Raw genomic sequence first — 10,413 nt, forward strand, 5'->3', positions numbered from 1 at the left:
CCACCCAGCCTGTGGTGTTTTATTATATAGCAGCCTGGCAAATTAGTATAGAGAACAAAAACGGAAGATAGAACACCCCTTAAGCCAGCATCCAAAAGTCACAGACCTCCATCACAAAGATGGTTCAAAGCAAATCACAAAACCAGCCCAGATGCAGGGGGAGGGGAGTCACCACCTCAGAGAGGTCCAGCACGCAGGCCTGATTTGAAGATACTTGGGGGAAAACATGGGTTTGCAAGTCCTACTGGGAGAGTCTGGTAATGTCCACCTCAACACACAGCCTTTAAATACAGTTCTTTCACTGAATGGTTTACAGAGTCAAACAACTGAATGCTTATTATGTGGAAATAGTTCAAGAATGCAAAAACCCTGTTGAGAAGCATACACAGTACAGTCCTCTGTTCTCTCCAGTAGCTCTCCTGCATACCTTAGACAAATAGCTATGGAGCAAAACGACAGCCTCCATTCTGCATTCTATCCGAGAGCATGTTGTAATAAAAGCGCCCAAACTCTAATGCAGTCTCACATACCACAGCAAGGACCCAGTCTGTAAGTTTCTGGGGATCTGGCAAGAAGCACAATTCTTTGTGTTTGTGGTCCTTGCGCAAAAAGGGCCAGATTTCCTCAAGGTAATCAGTTTATCAATCAAGCGCTCCAGAAACCCCTCCTTGTCACCCATCACAAGTTCTGAAGACAGAGAGAGGCCCCACAACCCTGTAGCAGGAGGCACAAGCAGGCCAGGTACAGACTGAAGGACGTGGGGGGAGGCGGGCTTTGAAGGCGCCTGGAAGGTGCTTGGAAATAGTAAACAGCCGTTCCATACCAACAGCCTGGAAGCCAAATACACAACCGCCCGATTGGGTTGGATTCTGCTAAACCAGTACTAATTAGAATGGAAGCACAAGGCTAGAGATTCTTATCCTAAACACAAAGCAAAAAAGCCGGGTATGAATGGAGTTAAGTGTTTGCAAGTGAAAAGCATTATGCAGATGGCTGGACATAAAACCTCAATCAAGAATGACTTGCAGTAGTCTTAAATCTGCTGCTGAAAATACCCCCAATGCATACTTATTAGGTCTGTCATCCAGGAGGAGGCTTGCACCCCAGCCATCGTTAGCCAGCAATAATGACCGCAGCCTTTCCGCACCACCCCTGTGCACCGCAGTGCAGCTCCGGCAGCTGGTGGAACGGGAACAGATGGCCTGCTTCCCTTCAAGGCAGAACGTTCTGCAGGTGACAAAATGACTGTTAGGTGACTGACAAAAAGAAAAACAAAAGTTGAAACAGGAGTATCTGATGTCAGTAAAGTACATGTTTAGTATTGCAGGAAGCCTTTAACTTGGACCTTTCAGGTGGGGAAGGCTGTTTACAAAACTGCAGCTGTGTTCGGGAATCCGCGTTCCTTCCCAAGCGAGGAAAACAGTCCCTGAGCCCCAGAGATGAGGCTGAGTTGAGCAGGGCGCTGCAGTGTGCCGGAGAAATCCCACCTCCTGTGCACCTGAAAAGGTGCACCCCGTACCCTGAGGGAGGAAGCCTGTCCTCTAGGAGGGAAGAGTAAATCCTCTCAAGGAGCCCTGCTGCTGCTGCTAAGTTGCTTCAGTCGTGTCCGACTCTGTGCGACCCCATAGACGGGCAGCCCACCAGGCTCCGCCGTCCCTGGGATTCTCCAGGCAAGAACACTGGAGTGGGTTGCCATTTCCTTCTCCAATGCATGAAAGGGAAAAGTGAAAGTGAAGTCGCTCAGTCATGTCCAACTCTTCACAACCCCATGGACTGCAGCCTACCAGGCTCCTCTGCCCGTGGGATTTTCCAGGCAAGAGTACTGGAGTGGGGTGCCATTGCCTTCTCCGTCAAGGAGCCCTAGAGAATGCAATTACCACCCTGAGCATGTGACACTTATAGACTACTCAGAATCCTATGGCCCATAAGAGTGGAACCCACCCAGCGCGGCTTAGACAGGATTGAAAGTAAAGAAAAAACTGGAAAAGGTTGGGAGCTCTCAGAGGATACAGAATTCCTTTCTGAGAAATGCTTCCCCTGATTTTTGTATCTTCCAGGGCCCCACTACCTTATCCCTTCCACTTGACCCAACTAGTCCCCCCTGCCCTGCCACCCAAGCACTCTCTTGCCCCGTGTCCTGTGTCAGATTTCCCGGGGCCCTCTCTGAATTAAAGCTGTATCTACCAAGGTGCTGCTTGTCTGTACCGCCCACCTCTTGCACTGAAAGGTGAGCTCCCTGCAGGGCTGTCTACCTCACTCCTACTGTATGCAGCCCAGTGCCCAGGGCAGTGCTGCTCCTCGGTCAGTATTTCTGAGTCAGTGAACGAGTGGCAGGCCCCTCACAACCCGGGACAGTGGTGTGACTGGACGTCTTGAGGGACAGGAATCAGATCCTGGCTCCCACACGCCTCGACCTGAGCTTCTCCTTCCACCCGCCACTGCTGCAGCCCACTCTGCGGAAGTGCTTTCTCTGCTACCAGTTTCTGAGCTGACAGTTCAGCTACAGTCTCCCAGGCCCGTAGGATAATGTCCCAAATCCTGCCGGGCTTGCCCTCCCACCCTCCTGGCCCACATGATTCATTTCAACCACTTTCTTCCAGCCATCTGGGACTTTTCTCCATTCCTCAAAGGAGCATGTACACTCATCTTTGGATCTTAGAATACCGTGGGCCGTCCTGCTAGAGCAAGTGTTCCCTCTAACCTCCGCCTGGCTAGCCTCTTCTTGTCCCAGCACAGGGTTAGGTGACCCATCCTGCTCCCCCATCACAGCCTATGCTCTACACTGCTTTCTATGTAGGCTCCACGGCAGCAGAGATGATACCTGTCTTGTTCACTGCATCCCTTAGTGCCAAGGACAGCATCCAACATGTAGCAGATGCTCAAATATTGGTGGAATAAATAAATGAACTGAATATTTGTAATAGCCGTTCCCTAAAGGGTTGTGACAAAAATAAGACAGTAACTCACGTGTCTGCCTTGCCTAGCTATATCCCCCGTGCCTGGAAGAGTACAATCCCATTAAATATTTGTTGAATGAATAAATTCCTGGCTTGCCTGATGTAACCCCACCTCTTTCTCTCCCACTTGGGAGAACACAGCAGAATGCAAGTGGGTAAAGTCACAGTATTACCGAGACATCTTGGAATCATTTGAAAGATCCACACTTTATTACATGTCATAAATTACTGGCCACATACCTCAAAACTGATCATCACATGTAAGGTGGCTGAGACAGTGGTTGAGAACAGCTGATTTAGACAAAGCGAAGAACTATGAAGCACTTTTTGCTCTCCTTATTTTTATTCTCCAGAAGATGAAGGTAACAGTAAGCTCAATAAGAACCGTTAACGGAATCATTCTTACCTTCCATTTTCTTCTTATAAAATAGATTCTGCTCATCCTAGGATAAACCCTTAGTTAAATCAGATGATGTTAGAAATTCCTGTTCAGTTACTTTACTCCCATACCAACGAGCTCCATCAAGGGCTATTGTCTCCATTCCAAAGCCAATCCATGTCTCCATGTTGCTGATTCCTGCATGCTGCTGCTAAGTAGCTTCAGTCGTATCCGATTCTGTGCGACCCCACAGACGGCAGCCCACCAGGCTCCCCCGTCCCTGGGATTCTCCAGGCAAGAACACTGGAGTGGGTTGCCATTTCCTTCTCCAATGCATGAAAGTGAAAAGTGAAAGTGAAGTTGCTCAGTCGTGTCTGACTCTTAGCGACCCCATGGACTGCAGCGACTGAGCGACTACCAGGCTCCTCTGTCCACTGGATTTTCCAGGCAAGAGTACTGGAGTGGGTTGCCATTGCCTTCTCCGATTCCTGCATAGCAGACACAAAACCACTACCTCAACATGACAAGGATGGTATCCTTCAAAGATGGCAACTAGCATGTTTTCGGTTTTTTGGTCTTTTCTGTATACATGTTTCATCCTTTTGCCAGTTTTACTGATATGTTTTGGTAAAGCTGCTGGAGGGCTTCCCAGGTGACGCTAGTGGTAAAGAATCCAACTGCCAATGCAGGAGACTTAAGAGATGTGGGTTTGATCCCTGGGTTGGAAAGATTCCCTGGAAAGGGGCATGGCAACTCACTTCAGTATTCTTGCCTGGAGAATCTCATAGACAGAGGAGTCTGGCAGGCTGCAGTCCATAGGGTCACACAGAATCAGACAGGACTGAAGCGACTTAGCATGCATACATGCAAAGTTACTAAACCCTGAAGCAAGCTGGTTTTGCTTTTGTTTACCTAAAGCATCCCCAAATATGGATCACCTGATGAAATACAACTGAAAATGAAAAGTCCTAATGAAGGTTTCAGGCTTGGTGTGTTAAAGAGAGAAACAAATAAATCTGAGAGACCCAGACAAGAAACCACACAGACAGCCACATACTCCAAACAAGGCTAAAGTTAGTAAAGGAAAATATAGCAACCCAAAGCCAGTCACATCACAACCCTTTATAGCCTACAGAAGTAGACACTCCATCCACACAAACAGATCTGTGCTCTTCAGATCACTCCAAATGCTGAGAGATAGCAACGAGTTTGTTTTGTTTTGCTTTGTTTTTAAGTTCAAAGACCTTTCCGTCTATAAAGGATACTAGTGTTTGATGTTTGGGCCCAAATTAGAGAGGAGGACAAGAAAAGGAAAAGTGTTAGGATGTATTTTAAGGTTTCTTATTACTACCAAGGGGGGGGGCCAAGGCACAGTGCCAAGGTTAAGACAAAACTGGCATCTAGAAATTGGAGCTGCTTGTTTCGAAAAATAAAGACCATAAACTCTCCCAGCAACAGCCCTCTTTGTCTTACCTGATAAAATGCTGCACAATCCAAAGGGAAAACCACATGTACCCCCTGACCTTCAGCCTTTTGTAGATCTCGAGCAGTTTCAACCACAACATGTTATTTTTGAGTCATATCTGCAGAAATTCTTAACATTTTTTTGTGTGCAAAGGATCCTTCTGGCAGTCTTTAAAGTATACTGAGCCCTTTGCAGAAAAATAATTTTACACGTATAAAATACAATACAAAGGCTTAAAAATGAAGTCAATCATACTTGGTTATCAAAGATAAGTTGTGATACAATAACATATGCATTTCTGGATTAATGCATTAAATAGCAAATCCAGCAGCAGGTCTATTTATTGCCTATACACATAATGGAGTAAAATATTAAATCTCAGTTTGAATCCAGTAAAAGCAAAGATATATTTTCCCACCATCCTAGTTCAAGGGCTCCCTGGATTCCATCTGTGAACTCTAGGTTAAAAAAATTAAATTAAATTTAAAAAAAAAAAAAAAACCTTTGGTTGAGAGATCCAATAAAAATACATTTTGTGAAGCATCAAATGAAAAAGAAAGCTTTGCAAAAGACATTATCCATTCAGCAGTGAGGTGAGGGGAACTAAGAGTAAAGCAATATGTTTCCAAAAATCATGATGGGCCATTAGTCAGCGAGAGAGCTGCATGCTTCAAATTGAATCCAGAAAGAGATTCAGCTTCCCTCATGCAAGTTACAAAAAACCTGCAGCTTTGGGGAACTGATAGCACTGCTGGAATCTGCCCTGAAGTGGGGAACCTGTGACCTGGCAGTGCAGTGATCCAGCTTAACTATGAACTTGAACAAACCTCCTTCCTTCTGGGAGTCTCGTGTTCCTCATTGGTAAAATTAAAGAGCGAAGTATGTACCATGGCCTTTTAGGGCCCTTTCAGTTCTCAAATTTCATCATCAGATTATCTCTTCCTTGTGCTGGTTATTTTAGCCTACTGAGCTGAATTTTGAAACATCACTGCCCTCCTAAAACCTGGAACAGAAAGTCTTATCAAATTTTGAACACCTTCATGTACAATCTAACACCAATGTGTCAGATATATGTATACCATTACAACTTTTAAAAATGGCTATTTTGCACATACCAACTTCCAAAAAAGTAATCACAGCATCTATCTTTTCCACTATTAAACCACAGTTCCCATTCAAATTCTAGCACCACCAGTTCAGTCGCTCAGTCGTGTCCGACTCTTTGCGACCCCACAAATTGCAGCATGCCAGGCCTCCCTGTCCATCACCAACTCCTGGAGTTCACTCAGACTCACGTCCATCGAGTCAGTGATGCCATCCAGCCATCTCATCCTCTGTCGTCCCCTTCTCCTCCTGCCCCCAATCCCTCCCAGCATCAGGGTCTTTTCCAATGAGTCAACGCTTCGCATGAGGTGGCCAAAGTATTGGAGTTTCAGCTTTAGCATCAGTCTTTCCAATGAATACCCAGGACAGATCTCCTTTAGAATGGACTGGTTGGATCTCCTTGCAGTCCAAGGGACTCTCAAGAGCCTTCTCCAACACCACAGTTAAAAGCATCAATTCTTCGGCGCTCAGCTTTCTTCACAGTCCAACTCTCGCATCCATACACAACCACTGGAAAAACCATAGCCTTGACTAGATGGACCTTTCTTGGCAAAGTAATGTCTCTGCTTTTCAATATGCTGTCTAGGTTGGTCATAACTTTCCTTTCAAGGAGCAAGTGTCTTTTAATTTCATGGCTGCAATCACAATCTGCCGTGATTTTGGAGCCCCCCAAAATGAAGTCTGACACTGTTTCCACTGTTTCCCCCTCTATTTCCCATGAAGTGATGGGACCAGATGCCATGCTCTTAGTTTTCTGAATGTTGAGCTTTAAGCCAACTTTTTCATTCTCCTCTTTCACTTTCCTCAAGAGGCTTTTTAGCTCCTCTTCACTTTCTGCCACAAGGGTGGTATCATCTGCATATCTGAGGTTATTGATATTTCTCCCAGAAAGGAATACACAAAATCAATGCATGCTGAATTACTGAGATTATGTTAACTATGTTTCCCACATTTGAGCCACTGACCAGCATTACAGGGTATAAACCAGAAAGGTTCTTGACAACTACCCAATCCAACCATATTTCATTATTGCTAAAGAAACAGGAAGAAAGTGAGGGTTGGGTGCATGTACTCGGTCATGTCCGATTCCTTGTGTAGCCCACCAGGCTCCTCTGTCCGTGGAACTTTCCGGGTAAGAATACTGGAGCAGGTTTCCTACTCCAGGGGATCTTCCTGACGCAAACAACCTCTGCAGCATCTCCTGCATTGGCAGGAGGATTCTTTACCACTGGGCCAACTGGGAAGCCAGAGAGTGAAGGACTAAGCCACTACCACAAAGCCAGTGGGCAAGAAAGGAGAAATTCAGTCCAGGTCTCCTGAATGCTGGTTCATACTCTTACCAACAAACTACATCGAACTACCTCTCAAATCCTGACACACTTCCCCAAGTTTAACATTTTAGCCAGGTTTAAAATGAACAGCAAAAAAGACCTGAGAGGTAGATCATCATTTCTCTACATTTCATTACGTAATGGACACAGCAAAAAGTTGTGGCTCTGATGCATTCACTGGCTGGAATCATGAAAAAATTAAATTCTACCAAGCTGCTAAGAAAATGATGACCCTACAAAAATCCTAACTGGGATTCTCTTAACATTGTGTAATACATGAAAAGACGCAAAGTATTTGCATATGAATATAGACATATACATATATAGCTCCTCAATCTGCATTCCAGGATTTCTTAGCAACATTTTACTACAAAATTTAGAAGAGAAAAAAAAGAGCAATCACACAACAGTTTTTTTTTTTTTAAATGAAAAATGCACTGTATTTTATAAGCAAAAAGCTTTTTATGAATACTAATATGGGGCATTTTTAGATTTCAAGATTAATTTCATCAATAAAAAAATCTAGAAATTCTGACATTATGTTATAGATGATCAGACATGCAACACTGATGATAATTTTTATTTGATCATCACTGGTGATTTAAGAGGGAGGGCACTACCTCAAGTCCAAAGGGTAGGATAATGATTAATACGGGTTGCCTTAGAGTCTACCTACCTTTTCACTATTTCCCTACATTCTTCAGTGTGTTCAATATTGTTAGAGAGTCAGAGAACTACTCTCAAAAATAGAAAATGGCCCCAATTCTTCTTAAGTATTGAAAAACCAAACTTAGCATCTTCTCAGAGCCTGGTCTCAACTCACCTTTCACCTCCTCAGAGAAACCTTCCCTGCCTTCCCAGCTAAAGAAGGCAAGACCTACCTATTGCAGATGTCTCCTAAGCTAACCCGTTTCTGTTGAGAACTTGGCGGCACCCGAAACTGCCATTTATTATTCATTTGTTTACATGTTTCCTTCTGTTTATATCTGCCACTCCACACCACAGTGAAATAGCTCCCTGTGCTCTTCTGGATCCTCCATGCCTAAACAGTGCTGGCACACAGGAGGTGCACATCAACTGCTGAGTGGCCTAAAATATTAACAGAAGTGTGATTCCATCATGGACTTCCCTTGTAGCTCAGTTTGTAAAGAATCTGCCTGCAGTGCAGGAGACCCGGGTTTGATCCCTGGGTTGGGAAGATCCGCTGGAGAAGGAAATGGCAACCCACTCCAGTATCCTTGCCTGGAAAATCTCATGGACACAGGAGCCTGGTGGGCTGCAGTCCATGGGGTTGCAAAGAGTCCGGCAGGACTGAGCAACTAACACTTAATTCCATCATACTAAGTGTCCCCTGGAAAAACATTTGTAAATAACAGAGCACATGCAACTGGCAACGTATTTACATAGCCTGCTTTAGTATAAGCCTGATTGGAGGACAATTCAGCGTAAAAATCCTTTTCGGGGCTTTGGAATGTCCTGCACTTCCAGCTATGAACACAAACCCTCTCCAGACCCACTCACACCCTGCTTTCATGAAACATCTCAACGACTATTTCCTCAAAAGGAAATAATGAAATAAAGTCCTGGCCTAAGTTAATCTTTCGTGTCAGGTTCACAATGTTAAACATACTTTGAAGCCAGCCACACAAACAAAACCAAACTGCACAAAATTAGGCTGGGCTGAGGTTACATAAGACAAAGCTAAACTCTAGCTTTTTGCCTGCCAGTCCTCTCTCCTTCCACTGAATCTTGATGTTTGTCTTTTAATGCAATTAGATGCAGGTGAGAAAAATGCTTGTCTGAAACAGCTTCCAAATAGGTAAATGAGCGTTCCAATGATACTCCACCTAACAATGTAGCTACAAACTACGCCAAACTGGACAACTTTGAGCTGGGCTGCGTCTGGAAGCTTCTCTTAAAAATTCGTCGCTTTAAAATTATCTTTAAGTCGGCACTTACTTCAAGGTATTCAGTTATCAAAACACATTTTTCAGAGTGCCCTGAGTTCTTCCATACCCATGACTCTTCACATGTGTGCTAAGCCTACGTTTCAGCACCCATAATTTTCAGAACACAAGTCTTTCAAGAGAGGAGGACAAAAGCGCGGGTTTCCGACAGTGACAGATCTAAAGGAAAAAATAATCCTTTCTCTTTTCTCCTCCAAGGCTAAACCCAAGTTGCTCCTTCTCCCGAATTTACCGCACTCCCCCCACCCCATTCCGCTTCCCTTTCACTGCCCACTTTATCCTGCTTTAATCCCAGCGAAGCCTCTCTCTAGGCTTATTAAGTGTAAACAATAGAAATGTCACAAGGAAACTCAGGAAGTAGATGAAGTCCCTAATTGCTGCCGTTTAAAGATTGTAGATAATTACTATCTTCAGAATGTGGTTTTCACAAGCCGAAAGGGAGCAGAGGCAGGCGAGGCTGGCGAGCTCCCCGCCGCTGGGAGGACATCTGCGAGGCCGAATCCCAGGACCGAAGGACAGAGAGGATGCAGCCCCGCGCGCCCCGGAGCCCGGGCGGGCGCAGCGGCTTTCGTGCCCGCTCCACGACACTCCCGGCGGAGAGAGCCGAGGGCCGGCCCGGCCGCCCGGGTCGCAGACAGTTCACTGCCCTCCGGCTGCGGCTGCCGCGGCGGTCACCATAACAATATGCAAGGCGCTGCCCGCGGACGCCCCTCGCTCGGATCCCCCTGCCCGCAGCGCCGAGCCGCCGGTGCCGCGCCTGGAGTTCCGGGCCCCGGGCTCACAGTAAGCGGGAGCAGAGGGACCCTGGGGGCCTCTCAGTTTCGCCAAGGTGGCAGGGTAGTCCTCGGACACCGCGAGGTGCCCACGACGGCTGTGCTTCAACCCTGGTCCCTATCCCCGACACCCGGCCCGGGGCACGCGGGGAAGTCGAGCCTCTGCCCCCGCAGTAATGCCAAGGACTTAGTCCCCGAACGCTACACCCCGCGGGGCTCCGAGGTCGCCCCAGTCCCCGCCGCTGCCTTCGCCCCGGGCTGATCGCGCTCCGCCACTTCCCTCGCCACCGTCCTCGGCGCGGATAGCGCATCCCTGTGCTCGCCGCAGCGACCCGCGCGCGCGAATGGGGGCATCCCACCCCCACCCCCGCCGTCCCAGCCCTCCGAGACGCTCCTACCGGCCCAAGCGCCCTACCGATGGCCAGAGAACCCCCAAA

The 10,413-nt window shown here is 46.7% G+C and overlaps 1 protein-coding gene across 1 annotated transcript in view; it reads right to left on the reverse strand.

Annotated features, from left to right (window-relative positions):
• The window catches only part of PELI2 (pellino E3 ubiquitin protein ligase family member 2), a 200,417-nt gene that overhangs the window by 188,464 nt on the left and 1,540 nt on the right, over window positions 1-10,413 (reverse strand). The window lies entirely within an intron of this gene.

Source organism: Bison bison, unplaced genomic scaffold, assembly GCF_000754665.1.
Source record: "Bison bison bison isolate TAMUID 2011002044 unplaced genomic scaffold, Bison_UMD1.0 scf7180017864254, whole genome shotgun sequence".
Classification (NCBI taxonomy): Eukaryota; Metazoa; Chordata; class Mammalia; order Artiodactyla; family Bovidae; genus Bison; species Bison bison.